At 39.0% G+C, this 15638-nt stretch overlaps 1 protein-coding gene across 1 annotated transcript in view; it reads right to left on the bottom strand.

The window, feature by feature from the left end:
* Window positions 1–15638, bottom strand: part of Ten-m (teneurin transmembrane protein Ten-m) — a 521036-nt gene that overhangs the window by 419003 nt on the left and 86395 nt on the right. The gene's annotated exons all lie outside the window — the stretch shown is intronic.

Here is a 15638-nt window from a genome sequence, read left to right as displayed (position 1 = left end):
TTGACGAGTGTCTCTGGAGAAGCGAGGGCGCGTACCTATCCAAACAGCTCGGGAAATTTGCAAAGTGCTGGATTCGTCGGGGCTAAAGGGGGTAGAGCGGAGGAAGGGAACCGCTCGGCACCCTCGTGAAACTTGGGAAAAGAATACCTGCATTTCACCGAGGACGGTTTTAGAGACAATCGAGCCGGAGCGCTTGTTGCGTATAAAAAGTACGGTCGTACGCCATCGTACCGAACATCTGAAACGACGCTACTATTCTGCGTGAAACATGTACATGTATACGTGTGCGTATACACAGATACACCTATATTCCCGAGCTGTATCCCGCGCTTTTGCTCAGGTACGTAGACGGGCGAACTTGAAGAGATTGTTGAGAGACAGAGTGAGGGAGAGAAAAAGAGAAAGAGAGGCAAATAGAAAAAGAGAAAAGGAAAAGAGACAAATTCGAGGAAGAAGGACCTCTCAACGATTCGACTGCGCAGTCGAGGCACTCCACTCAAATTATTTACAAACGAGCATGGGTTTTTCTTCCTATAGCTTTATTTCGTTTTTAAAGCACAATTAATGAAATTGGCATACTAATTTTTGCAGACGAAATTAAAAGGACGGAATTAAAAAAATTTTTTTTTCCATTATTTTTCTTAGTATTCAAGAAACGAAGGAGAAGCAGAGAAAAGTTGAGGCAAACTAATTCTTTCATCTAGATTTATCGAAATGCAGAAAAGTCAAACTGGCCGTAAACTGAGATTTCGTTCTTTTTACGACTTCGCTCGGTTAAGAAATGCCGGAAGGTAGCATGTCGACATTCTTCCCGTGAAGTCTACGAGTCTTGGAAGAGCAGTTCACCTTAAATAATTTCGCGTCGCACGATTTTATCGGAAGCATAACCGCAATTTCTCTCTTTTCTCTTCCTCCGTCTCTTCCTCTTCCATCTTTGCTCATAAAATGATCGTAATTCAACGACGTGAAAGGATGGCGTCAGAAGTTTCTTCTTGTTCGTCACCACCCTCGTGTAGTTATCCATAAACATATTAAAGTTACTATACTGCAACAATGATGCACAATTGTCGCGTATGCGATAAAGCATACGTTTCGCCAAGTTTTAAAACACTACTAAAATCGTGGAGAAATGACTCGAATGATTTTTTGTATTTAGAGAATTCGCAGGTGCAAATTACATTTACGAATCGACACTCATCAACGTGCGTGTGTCAATCGCTTAATATTACGACGACCGATTAAATAGATCTCTTCTAAAAATATTTTTTATACGACGAGCAGGATCGCATATGCACATGCAGATGCGCTTTTTGAAAGACGCATTTATTACTACAGCACAGATATATTATATATGTACTTGTTTTCGTTTCCAAAGATAAATCTCTTCGTGCACATATTTTTCTTCAATTAAAATTATGCCTGAGACACGTGACACGTTATTCTTATTTCTTATAGTACCGACACGGTGGCTATTTTTTACTGGAACGCTGCTATAATTTGACATTAACATCGTTAAAAATATTTATTATTATTATCTACCGTAACTTGTTCTACTTTGCTCTTACAGAATTAATTATGCAAATCGCTAACCACGTGGCGATAAAAATTGCTTTTAAAAGGACAAGATACGAGATACACACGCACGATATCGTAAAATATAAAGATATCAGAAAAAGTATCATATTCGTTCACATCTTCAAGCGGAGGCAGGTCGTTCTTTAACCGACTTCACGACTTGGATGATAGCGGTCTCTCGAGAGGCCAAAGGAAAAAGGGTTACGTCCGCTTTTACTCGGACAGAGTTCAACAGGATAATATACCCGGAGGGCGTGAACACCTTTATCGCATTAAAAAAAAAAAAAAAAAAAAAAAAAAAAAGCGACAAGCTGCCGTCTCGACGCACGAGACTCTATATAACTTTCCTTTATTCTGCGCGTCTGGTCTCTCATGGTTTCTCACGGATAGACGTCGCAAGCTCGTCACGTTTCGGATCGAACCGTAAGAAACGTCTTACAGTATCTCGAACGCGAACGATATGATCCTCTTAATATGTCTCCGAGGCTTACGAGTATTATGATACCCCCCTTCTTCTCTGACCCCCTCTCATCCAATCCGCCTACGGTCTGGGAGATCACCCTCCGTTTAAGCCGGACAACGAAGCCCCGGCGTACATCGGCTTACATGCATACTGATGCGCCTGTACACGTGGATACGTATTAATATGTTAATACGTATATCGCCGTTATGAGACTGTTTGGTATTACAGCTGCTATTCGTTTGTGATTGTTGTGCCTTTGTCAAATATTTTTGCTTTGTCATATAAGACCGATATGTATATTTTTATGAAAATATTCAATTGATCGGTCGTGTAGAACGTGAGAGATCTTGCGTTGCACTTGTTCGCGCGAAACAGCTGAATAAACGCTGATTTAAGTTACACTATCATCTTACTGACCTTTGTTCTCGACGTTATTTTCTATAATTCGTTAAAAGTGTTGAAGTTTGCAGATATTTGAATGATATGAATACTCTTTTATGCGTCAAGAATAATTTTGTAATAAAAAAAAAACAGTTGAAAACTTTTTACAAATATATACGTTTTTATATTTCTTTTTCGCTTCATCTTTTATTTTCCTCGAGCTGCCACGACAACCTGACGAGTCAGCTTCGCGAGTCGCGATCACGAAATTGCGGTCGTAGCTTCGAGAAATAGTCAATGCCGTCTGTCCGCGTCGCTTTTCCGCTACGTTTTCTTAAGATTGTGTGTAAAGCATCGACTGCGAGGAAAGGCTGTCGCAAAACGACGCGCATGATTCCTGACGCCTCGTCTCGGCAAGAATGCGGCGCCAGCTAAGCACATTCGTAAGCCCGTCGCGTTATGACATTCCTGCGTCGCGAGAGGGTGGAGAGAGAACAGCGAGATGTGACAGCGTCTTGTTAACGGCACACGATGTCCTCATTATCACGACTGACGATGATGACGATGCAGGTACTGCCTGCGATGCGAAGTGGATTCTTCGCTCTTCGAATGATGAAAGCGCAATGCTGGAGTGGCGCAAACGAGTAGGAGGAGAACCGTGGCCTTCTCATTAAGATGTTCTGGTATTCGTTAAGGATAAGAGTTTAAGACCCTAAAAGGGGAAAGATGTCTAATGATCGTCGCTTTATCATTTTTCCCCGAAATGAGAAAATATATATATATATTCAGCGTAAAAACGTATCTTTTGAAATAAACAGCATGAAAACTACGTGCTTGTTAAAAAAATGTATAAGTTGTATCATCTCGCGATATTTACTCAACGAGTTAAAAGCTGATTAAAGTTGATAAATGTCTGGTGGAAGTGTACGATATTTTTTTACGGGAGGGGAGGATCATATACTGAAGCCCGTAAAAATGTGTCGGATATAAATATCGATCTACACCGACTTCAGCTTAATGTCAACGTCATTTCGCTCCCTTTCGAACATTTTTAAATCGCTAATAATTGCATAAGGAGAACAAGTCACTATATAAATACTATATATAATATATATATATATACATATAAAACTGCGCTATTATTAATTCTACTATATATAACGTTTATTTGAACTTTTATCCTATGATAAATCGGCAATAACTCATGTAACTTTGGCTGACGGTACAATCTCGAATTTTCATCTTATAAGCCGCGCACGAGCGATGTCGTTATATATCGAAGCGAATGCACACACAAGACGAACAAAACGTCGGTTTTAATATTCCGTATCTCCTCTATCTGAAATCTTCGGCATCCCGCAGGGAGACACGGCTCTGTCTATCGTAAGCGAGGAATAAATTAAAATTTCTGCAGAGAGAAAGACTTTGTTTCCCGCGATAACATTCAGGAGTCAAAGGGCTCGTGATTTCTCCGATCGATAATAATACGGTCATTCCCAAAGCATTTTGTATATTCTTGTTCGAAGGTAATAAACAATTGAACAATCGCTAATTCGCCGATAACAATTTTGCAAATCTTTTTTTTCGCAAGCGAGATCGCTTGCACGAAAAGAATTTTGTTTGATGTGCAAAAGATATCGAGAATGATTCGTCGAGAAAAATAACTGTTTGTCAGCCGAAGAAATACGAGGCTGTAACGAAGCTCTGGGCGCTATCGATCTTCGCCGCGGCTCGTTCCCGCGTCATTAATCCTAAATAAGGTTTATAAGATAAAGCGAAATGGGCTCGTGAAGGTCAATAAATCTGGGAGAAACGGTAAATTTGTTTCGTATATACTCCAGATTCATGGGTAGACGATACTTACTTACGTAACATGATTTTTTCAGTGATGTATGTCTCGCTCTGTGCGATATTTTCTTTAGGATTTTACATTTCTCGTGTAAGAAACTGTTATTTCTATTGCAATATTTACGTCTTATATTTAAGATTCTGTATTATTCCGTATTTCTTTCGATAATATATTTCGCGCTCATTAAAATGTATGATGCTCGTGTAAAAAAATGTATATACAATTATGATAATTTGACACCGCGTGCTTTTTAACAAAACAATTGGTTAACAACCCGGATTCTCATTACTCCAAGCGAAACGTAATACGCTTCGGCACGACTTATTATGCTGTGCGCCCTGAAATTACAAGGCGAGCCTCGACGGGACCATTCAAGCAATTTCATAGGGAACTATCTCATCGGCAATATGAAATTTCACGGCATCTCGTACTATGTTCGTACCCTCCTCAAGTCATGATGTTAGCATAAATATTCAGACGCTGTTTCTGACCCGGACAGGAAACCGTATCGCTTTATGAGACCCTTGCAAAACTGCGATAGAACCGTAAACGATATCTCGACTTGTTTCGATTTCGCGTATCGGCACTAACCATTTTTATACGATACTTGAATCATTTTTTCTTTCGCACCTTTTTCGCAGTTCAATTAACAACCATGGCGGTTAAAATGATGAATTCGTGAGAGATTAAATATTTCTCCCTCCCGAAAGGATCAGCGATTCAATTTACGATTCGCGTTAATCGCGATCCAAGCAGGCGGCATATATTTAAATTTCTCATTCGGTGTAAGTCGTCTTTGGGATTCACGGAAGGAACGGAAGAGCCACGCCCGGCTCGCGTTGCTCGTTATTCACGGCGCGGAGGAGCTTCATCTCTCTCCATCTTGGAGCGCGCTCAGAGATCTCGTCCATGAATCTTATCCGGGCCGCGCGCGGGTCTCCTCGTTAAATCTCGCCAATCAGATATATATCGGGGATGCGAGGCGGTTTCGTGGTCGGGCGGTCGCTGCCCGTTTACACCGGATAAAATACTGCGTCGGCAGATGCTCGCGAAGTTTAATCCTCTCTCAATTCTTCAGCGGTTGCGGCGGCTGCGGCGCATACATTGTGTTTATGGTGTACGTTGTCCGCGCCTTGCCTTGCCTTGCCTTGTACACTCCCGTGTAGCTTCTCCTACGATTTTGTATACGGGGGCACCAGCGTCGGTGTGTTGTTGGAAGAGCGACCGCGCCGCAACTTCCCGCCTCCGCTCTCGTGGTGGCTCCCTCGGGCCACCTTCTCATTATCCGTTGGTGATGGTGACTGTAGGATAGCGCTGGTGATAGTAATGACAACGACGGCGTCGGTGGTAGTGAACGATGTTGGCGTTGGCTGCCTGGTAGTAGTAATGCTTGCGTCCGTAGGTAATGGCAGTTCCGTCGCAACAAAGGAATCGTTATTAAGCGTCGACCCGCCTGGGGACGCGGTCCTTCCTGGACAGTCCCCGTGAGAGGAGACGGATACGCTCCATCGTTGTCCTCCGCGGAGGATCATTTTTAAACAGGCCGCGATTTTTTTCGCACCCTCCCTCTTCTCTATAATAATCATGAATATTTTTTCTCGTTTGCGAGAAATTTCCTCCTCCGCGTTTTCCTCTCGATCCAAGTACGAAGACGGGCATCGAGATGCAACCAGATACGAGGTTAAGAAAAATGCGCCGGACTGATCTGGTAGACTCCTTTCTCTCGGTCGAGTATTCGGACGAAAACGATTTCGTCGAGGATTAAAGCGAGATGCCAGACGGGCGCAATTGCATCTTATATCTTCAAATCGCGTTGCCCTCGCGTGATATATTCTCATCATTAGGCTTCCAGAAACGTAATCTTACATAGCGAGGCGTATCGTTAACATCGTTATATATATTCTATGTCTACAATTTTTATCTAATTACTGATCAGAGACTAAAGTCGGTTTATTTAAATGCTTAATAAATCACGTACACGAGACAGTAGTTTGACAGTCCCCTTAAAATTGAGATTATGGAAGATACGAAGAGCTTGGCCCAGAATTTCTTCTCATGTAAATTTCGTGAGCCACAAGACAGAGAAAGAAAGCGTAAGCAATAGCAGACCTAACTTAGCTCCCTTATTATACTCTAATATTCGTGTAAAGGGGCCTTAACAAGGCCTGCTCTTTCCCAAAGTAGACAGCTGTTACGGTAGTTTCTTGTCTAAGACGCACTTTGTCAGGTGAAACGACAGTACGCTCTTAAAAATTACAGTCTGTTTCGTAAATTATATATTCTTCACGTTTTCGAAAAACGCTTTGGTTCTCGCGCACATTCGCTCACGCTTCTTTATTTAAAACTTAGGTATTTTTATTCTCTCTTCTTTTTTTTCTAACTTTATCTATAGGTATGAACTAGATATAAGTAAATGATATACGCAAAATGTGTGTATATTAAAATCAAAATATTAGTTAAATGAACAGCACTTATTCGGATTAAGAGACTTATTGTTAGAGAGTTATTACTTGCCTCGCGTCGACCATATTTTGCCTTAATTTTTCTACTCCCGCCGGCCGCGCCAAACTTCGTTCTCTATGCCTTTCTGGAGGCACTCGGTTTAACCGGATTCCAGATAATTCACTTCCTTGCTCCTCGTCGTAACAGGACATTAACAAAATTAACGTGTGCGCTCGAGGTAAGATAAAATTTATATCATACGAGAGATAATATGTGCGAGCGATAATCTTCGGGCATTATGCGCTGAATGTAAAAAGAAAAACCTGACAGGATGCACGTTTGAAAATGACAAATTTTCCGTGCAGCTGTTTATAATACAGAATAGCTCTTTTTTCGCAAAGAAATTTATTTTTTTTATTTTTTACGGGAATCTATGATTTTGTTTATCATAAATTAAGAAATACTGCAATGAATCCTTTTTGTTTGGGCACCACCTTTACAAGTCTCATTTCCCTCCTCTTTCATAAGTGGTTTTGTTTTAAATTGCATTATTAATGTTCTCGCTAGCAATTACTCACTGTCAAACGTGACGTAAGTTTAGACAAAAATTTTGAAAAGAAGATAGATAGCTCCCATTATACGCATATAATATACGGAAATGATAAATGATTTTGTAATAGATAAACATATATGAAAGAAATATATTTATCATAAAATATTCACACATGTGAATAAAAATTAATTTAATTAAACTCTTATAGATATGTAATAACGAACCACACATTTATTTCTAAAATATTTAAATGAAATATATAAATCCATCGGCATTTTTTGCCTTTCGTATATCAGGCCGTAAAGTAGCATCTAATATCGCAAACGTAACTCTGTGTGCGTAACCAGTCAGCCGAGAGATTAGCAGTGCTGTTTACGAGCTGTCGACACCTGTCGAAAACACCTTTTGAAAGTCAGAAAATTTTTTGTTTCCAAGATGCTCCGCCCGAAAGATCAGAAGTCTTGTTAGTCGAAGATTTGTGGCCGTTCCGCCTCATTAGCGCACAGTGCTGGCAATTGTCTCCGGGCTAACCCTGTATTTGGGCCCCGCCTAATCGGTGTAAAATTCCACAGTATTGGGAATGCCAAGTGGCACTTTAAGCAATACGTTCGCCCGTAATTAGCCCTCGAACCTGTCGATCGCTCGCCTCTCGTTATGTACTTGCGAGGCACTTCTAAGCGCCTAAGGTTCCTCCGAAAATGTGGCCTTCTGGATACCACGATTACAGTGCGGAAAGATATCGGTGGTTCGAAACCCGAATTAAAACGGGTCAGCGATGTGTAATCGATATCTGAAAACGAGAATCGTTACTGCAAATTACCGCTTGAATGGTGAGAATATATCGCGTTTCACTGTCGATAAAATATCTCTTACCTCGTTGGCTCGAACAACGCTTCTCGTATTAATGCGCGCTCACGTGTGTACTCTGAGTGTCTATTTACAGAAACTCGTGTGTGTGTCAGTCTAGCGATTACGGAGTTAGCCATTTAAGAAGAAAGTTCTTTCACGGGATGACGAGTTATTAGTACCGGTAAATGTAGCACAATCACGTTCAGATAGATAAAGTTCAGTAAACTGCGAAATCGTATGTATTACTTAACAGTTTGCACAAAACGCGATAAGAATTGATAAGAAAATTTAAAAAAAAATTAAGATTGTTTAACCTGATTGCACGTAAAAATTCAAGTGGGTTATTTCAAGAGTTAAAGTACAAATTTCAAGAAGATAATAAACATATTACAGATACGCGAATCTTGCACACTGAATAATATCTTGATGACACATTATTTCTGCTCTGCGTAATTATTAATTTCGTTATTTGATTTTGGTTGTCGAATTAAAGTGAAAGGTTTCCCTTTTACATATATTATACGCATCGCGGGCAACAATCGATCGCTTCAACTAGTTTTGAGGTCTATATGGTTTAAAAAAGCACTTGGCACACGGGTGAAATCATCGAAATACGATACGGCGATTAAACACGAAACAACGACCGGAAATTTGTTGTTCGTTTCGGTAATACCCCGGTGCTAGAGAAAGAGAGGGAGGGAGAGACAGGGAAAGGAAAAAAGGGAAAGGAAATATGGCAGAAGGGGATGTTATGCTGGCGGAGAACGGAACCGGATTAAAGCCGCATCAAAAGCGGGATGGATATATAATTATATTAGCTTGTACTATCGGGTGGAAATAATAGGTTTTAGACGCGGCCGAGAGAGACGCGGTAATTAGGTTGTATCGGGTTCGTAAGTCGCGTTGTCAGCGAACGAACGACGCGCGCAAGCGTGCCTAGCAAACACATTAGGATCTAATGACACGCTATTATATTTCGACGATCTCGCAATAAGAGGCGTTGCATTACAGATTTCCTCCGTGTCGGTCTTTAGAAAAAAATAGATGGACACTTGAATCGATCAGATGTTTTCTCTTCAAAGAAAGAGACGCAATAAACGCTTGCTTTCTATTTCTATTCCCATTCTACGTCTTGTTAAGTGTCATCGTAGACGAATTTACAACGAGTTTATTGCTAGTTTTGTCGTCGCTCTCATTAACGCGTAAATTTATAAGTTGTGTTGATAATTAATTTATCGCGTACAATCCAGATGTACAAATATTAAATGCGACAGTTGCTTCTTTATTAACGCACATAAAACTCTATCAACGTGAAATCGATATCGCCGTGGCTCTTTGACATTTGCATCATGAATATTCAATGAAGTATTATCCGATCATTAATTATCTAAATTGATGAATCACTTCCTTCACATTTTACGTGAAATTCTTGGGGAATATATTCGCACGTAAGAAATAGTAAAAAGGGGGATAGAGAGAAATTGATAATATATAAAAATATAATGTGTGTAATATAAATAATAACTATTAAAATTTCTTCCATTTTATATTTTTATTGTATTTTCAATGAATAAATAATTTATTTTATAATGAATGCTGATATATTACCTACATATCTTTATATTAATATTTAAATAAATATATGTTAAACTTGGCGTTTGAGACTTAACGATAATATTTAATCATACTAGGCAGTTTTTGATAGTATGTTTACGCACATACATTGTATTATTCATCTTACGGTATATAATAAATAATACATAGCACACGATGAATAATATAATGTACAATATGTGCGTATGTATATTATATGGTATTATATTATAGTCTCAGCTTATGTACGTATGCTTTCTCGCGTCGCATTGTACTTAATATCTGAGGACAAGCCGATAGAATATAGTGGAATAGCCCTGCGCTTTCTTCCGTCATGGTTGTGTTGTTTGGCTGCGTTGTGGTTGCCATTGTTGTTGTCGTTGTCGTTGTCGGACAGCAGCTTGTATTACTGCTGCAGCAGCAATTTGGGAAAAAATGACTAAATAACGGACAATTTTGAAGAAATTCGTAAAATCCTGGTGTCGAATTCTGTCGGGAAAGAATAGATATATTGTAAGATGCGAGTTGAAATATATCAAACTTTCTGGAATACGACTCTTCATTTTACAGAAGAGAAATCTACCGGCAGAAAATTGAAAATTTCTTTCCTATATAATATTAATACTCACAGCCTCTTTGATCATGGCGCAAGCCACGGCGACGAGTAGATACGCAAATATCGCACGCATTGTTGAGATATGTCTTTGTTGAGATGTCTTCGATTAGACTTGTGACATTCTGGCGCAACGAGAGCATTTTTATACCAAGCTTATGAATATTGATCTATTTCCCGTCATTGATATCTCATAATACCTTTTTGTGTCGCCACTTGTGTCGCAATTACGTTTTATGGCAATTAGGTACTGACAATTGCAATGAAACAACGAATTATTCTGCACTCCGTTAAATGTATGTCACGCATATTCGTAAGGATGTCAAGTGCACGTAGACATTATAAAAAACGAGTCGCAAAGAATAAAAAATACGTGCTATTTACCTACAAAAATGTACAGACGCTCTTCGTTTCAAACAATTCGAACAATTGTCACAAATGAGTACACGATATCTCTTAACAATAATGTTTTAGCATTATATATGTTCATTTTATATATTCACATCTTAAATGTGAAAGAAAAAAATTTATATACCTTTATCAAAAATTCTCTTATAAAAAATGTTAATATTACTAAACATCATTAATATTATAATATTAACGCTCTTAAATATAAAACAAAAAGAATCTTAAAAGTCAATATAAGAGCTAAAGAATCGTTACTATCATAAAATATTACATATGTTTATTAGTCTGTATCATCCGAAGATTAGGTTGAATATAAATATTACTACTTCGAGAAAATATGCTGTTCATTATGTGCCAAACATCGATATTAACGACAAAAACCTGATCGCTTTAATTCTTATTTTATTGTTATAACTTACTATTTCTCAATGTTTTATTGTATAACTATAATTTTCTCATGATTTTTATATTGTTATTTTATGTAAATTGAATATATTGATAAAGATTGCTGTGACAGTCGAAACGTTTACTTGACTAATTAGTTGAAGAAACATATGTAATATTTTATGTATAATAATAACTATTCTTTAGCTCATGTATTGGCCTTTTAAGATTCTTTTTGATCATTAATATTATTTAATAATACATGACATCTCATAGAATCATTAGATTATAAATTATATAAATTTGATATTGTTAAAAAAATTACAATCCAATATACGGAAGTAAATATCAACGCGATTTCCGCGACTTACGTATATATATATGTATATGTACGTATTAATAACCGTACATATGAATAATAATATCTTCTTGACGCATGGCGGATTTATGTCAAAGTTGTGATGCAAATCACGTCTAATTGCAGGGTATTTTTTAAAAAAGCGCAACTTCTCGATAACTCGGCTACTGCCTACAAATTACTGACGTCCCCTCTCTTTTCTCCCTACAGATCAAACGGAAGAAAGAGATCCTCGCGTGGTCGTCCATCATCGTTAGCATTTCATTCAGTGACAGTCGGTCGACCAACGGCTGCCGTTGAACTATGAAAGCTGTGTAAACTCGCCGAACAAACAAACGTTTTATGGCCGTTCAATAGCGCCATCGTCTGCGTAATGTCGTGACGCATACATTTCCTAACGCGTAAGATAAAGTGCACATATTTTACGAAGCAACGGCTGCATTTTTCATTCTCTAACGAAAAATCGATATCGACGGTCTTCATCAGGGTAGCACTGCCTGTCCTCTCTCTCTCTGCCTCCAATATAATCCAATACTCTTCTACAAGAAAGGTTTTCCAGCAGCTCTGGTTATAGTATCTACATATATTCATATATTGATGCGCCAACATAACACCGCTATACGAGAGAGATTCCAAGAATGTAATAACAAAATATTGCATAATCACGACTGGTTAAATAAAAAAAAATAGGTCTCCTAACTGTATATAAATTTAAAATAAAAGAAATGCATGAAAAAATTTAAAATTAAAAAATAAACTGACAATTCAGTAAGAGAGCTAAATTTGTAATTCTGCGTAAATGTTCAAAATATTTATTTCTTATATTATGCATTAATTTTTCATTCGAATTTTCTCTTTATTTTTTTTTTCCGTAGCAAAAACTCAGCGAGTGACCGTAAATTTCTGTTTTACTGCTTCACGTATCGGCTCACTTATCAAAGTAGGTACGCTCGTAGTGTCAAAATAGATAGAAAATGCTCGGCCAATATTTGCTATGACGCTTTGACTGTCGTTCGCTTGTGCCGGCGGCATTTTCGCGAATCGATTCGTCTCTCGATCGGTGAAAGAAGAGGGAAGGGGGTTTCCGTATTCTACGGAGAATTTTACCGGAAGCGATGTACAATTGTCGCGACGACGTCGTGAGACGTGCTGGTAAGGGAAGAAGAGAACGAAAACGCGGTAGACGTTCGCGGTGGCGACGACACGGAAGGTGAATTTGGGGATCACGAGAGCGAGAAAGAGAGAGAGAGAGCGGTTGAGTGAAAAATGAAGGTACGAAAGCACGCGGGGGTGAATCGCACGGCAACGTGGCTTGACGCATTGCGGCTGGGAAATATGGGTCGTTCCGATTATGTCGGGAGAGAAGAGAGCACCGCGGCCGGAATCTGACAGTGGCAGAGTGACGCCACGCGAAACCTCATACATCTCGTGTATAACTAATGTCCGCATATATCATCTCTTCGTCTCTCCCGCGTATGTGTATTTTCTATCTTTTTTTCCTCCCCCTTCATCCCCCTTTTTCATCTCGCGAAACAAAATGTATGCCGCGCGTGTATATATATATATATATATATGCGCTCCTTCGTTCGAGCGGGATGGATACTACTCTGCCTCCTGTTTCATTTGAATACGATGCGGAAAACGCGCGCGGAGATTTTTCACGAAAGATAGGACGCGTGCGAGATGATGCATTACCTTCGATCTGCCGCGTTATTTCTTCCTCAAGCGCGCGCGTTGCATCCTCGTTTGAAAATCGTTTCCTCTGATTTGCAAATTAGTCCTCTCCATAGGCGATATCTATATAGATAACTCGGTTCGAAGCGATTTCTTTGGAAATTTATGTCGATCTCACGAGGTGTATTGAAATTTAAGTATATATTAAAATTTTCTATCTATTTTTCTAAATTACTTTATTGCTTATATTCTTTTATTATTCATCGCGTAACAATGGGAAATAAAAATAACACATCAACATCTCTGTTCAAGAAGAATTTTATTGAACATTTGTTGTTTACTTTGAAATATTTGATTAATATGTGATGGATGTCTGTTTGATTTTATTACCGTATAATTTCATAATTTATCTTGCGAATTGTGACAAATAAATTTTTCAGTGTCACACATTTTAATTAGAATTGATGTAACAAATCATGAATAATGAGTGAATGGATCGACTAAAACGAATATATAATATATACAGCGCTCAATTTGACATCCGTTTGACATCTTTTCCTTGTAGGTGGTCCGGAGTAACGGAGGGAGAAAAATTAAAGAACGTTCGGAGTGTCTCGCTCGTTAGTCAAACCGCTTCAACCTGCAGCAGCAGCAGCAATAGCTAATTGGTATTCGACTGGAATAGCCAGGTCTCCGACGGGTCTGGAAGTAGCTGTACGGTCTCGAGAGCTGTGCGTTTACACTGCGGACAGAGTCAGCAGGCCCGAAACGTCCTGAACAATACAAACCAGTTGAAGTGTCCGAATCCTTCTCACGTTCGGGTCCACAAACCCGTTCCGAGATTTTCACAAATAACTAACCGACCGACCGCGCGATATCGACGCTATTATTCCGTCGCCATCCCGAGAGTCCTTCGTGTCTCTTTAATCGACGCAAAATGTCGTTCCCTCCGACGTTTCTCTCTAGGTTTCGAGTGCACTTTCCGCTTTTTTTACCCGCATTTTTCCTCTCTCTCTTTCTCTCTTTTTCTCTAGATTTCCTTTTTTTCTCCACTTGTCTCGGATGCCGCGACGTATCCATTTTTATCGGTATGCGCGAGAAGCTTTGCATTTTCTCGAGTGGATTCGCCGGCACCCTTCTCTCTCGACCTGCCATATTCCTCCAGCACAGGTACGCAGCGCGAGCATTCACCCCGGGCACGAATGCAGATGTGCGCTGGGCCGAATAAGCCCAGAAGAGACGCAAGGATGATGGCAACTCGTGCGTCTCCAAGCTTCGTCGTCGTCCTCGTCCTCGTCGTCGTGAGATCTGCTGCGGCAACCACTTCCGTTCCGCACGCTTCTCGTTTCTACGAACGTTTCGTCACGCTTGTCACATGCTTACCACACGAAAGAGAAACCGCGGTCTGGTAAAAATATTGTGATGACCGGTGCGGGGTCGTTATATTGTCCACCGAATGTTTTGCGTTCGCCGATTGCCCATCGAATGTGTGCAGAAACCGTGTGCGGTTTTGCACCGCGAGAAAAAAATACGACATCACGTGCGGTGATGTTGCGTTAAAAATCTCGGTTGCTGATGCTGCGTGAATGAAAGTATTATTGTATGAAAATCGAATGCGAGATAAAGAGTTGAGGGTCAAAGTGTGCTTTTTGCTACGCTCATTCGTATATAGATTGTTTTATAATAAGCGTGTTACATAAAACTCGAGTTATTGCGGCGTCATAGGTTGACCCACATAAACTCATTATCTCGAAATATCCGATCAGATTTGAATATGGATTGGTTCTATTTGAAATTTAAGAAGAGAAAAGGAGGATTCTTTAAATATAAAATGTTTTACAAATTTAGCCAATATTAAAGAAGTGACACATAGATCAATTGCAACGTCGATTATTTATATGACGAATATGTATTTATATTCATATTATCTATGTTTAATAAATAGATACATTTTTATTATATATACAATCTGCGATAATTATGCACTAATATGCGAATTTTTGATATGCATGGAATGAGATATCAATGATACATAATATATAATATTCATCTTTAAAACTAGCTGGATGATTACGTATAATTATTATTTTATAATTTTTCTCTCCTTTTTTATCGTTACATTTTATTATATAAAACTATTTATTTTTTAAGAGTGAATTATTATATTTTTATATATTCGCAGCAAAAATCATAAACATGTTTAAAATATTCAATAATAATTTTCTTCAAATATTTAAAAAACTTCGCTGTTGTCAAAAATCATTCAAACCCATGGCTGTGTCAAAATAAAGTGTATATAGATTTACGTAAGAAACTCGTTTGTTTTTTTTGAACGACATCTGATATGAACAATGCACAATGCACATAATGAACGGGAAGATAATTCTTCGCGCGCGGCAATTATTATCGCAATCTACCTAGTTTATCTCGATTCGGTGAACGGAAAAGGATGACGCGTGCGTGTTGAGTATAATTCGGTGGGCGTTACAGATATGT

The sequence above is a fragment of the Nylanderia fulva genome, unplaced genomic scaffold (genome assembly GCF_048542155.1).
Source record: "Nylanderia fulva isolate GAGA-0341 unplaced genomic scaffold, ASM4854215v1 Scaffold29, whole genome shotgun sequence".
In the NCBI taxonomy this organism is placed as follows: Eukaryota; Metazoa; Arthropoda; class Insecta; order Hymenoptera; family Formicidae; genus Nylanderia; species Nylanderia fulva.
Note: the sequence above shows the minus strand (reverse complement) of the source record. Positions and strands in the feature narration are given on the sequence as shown.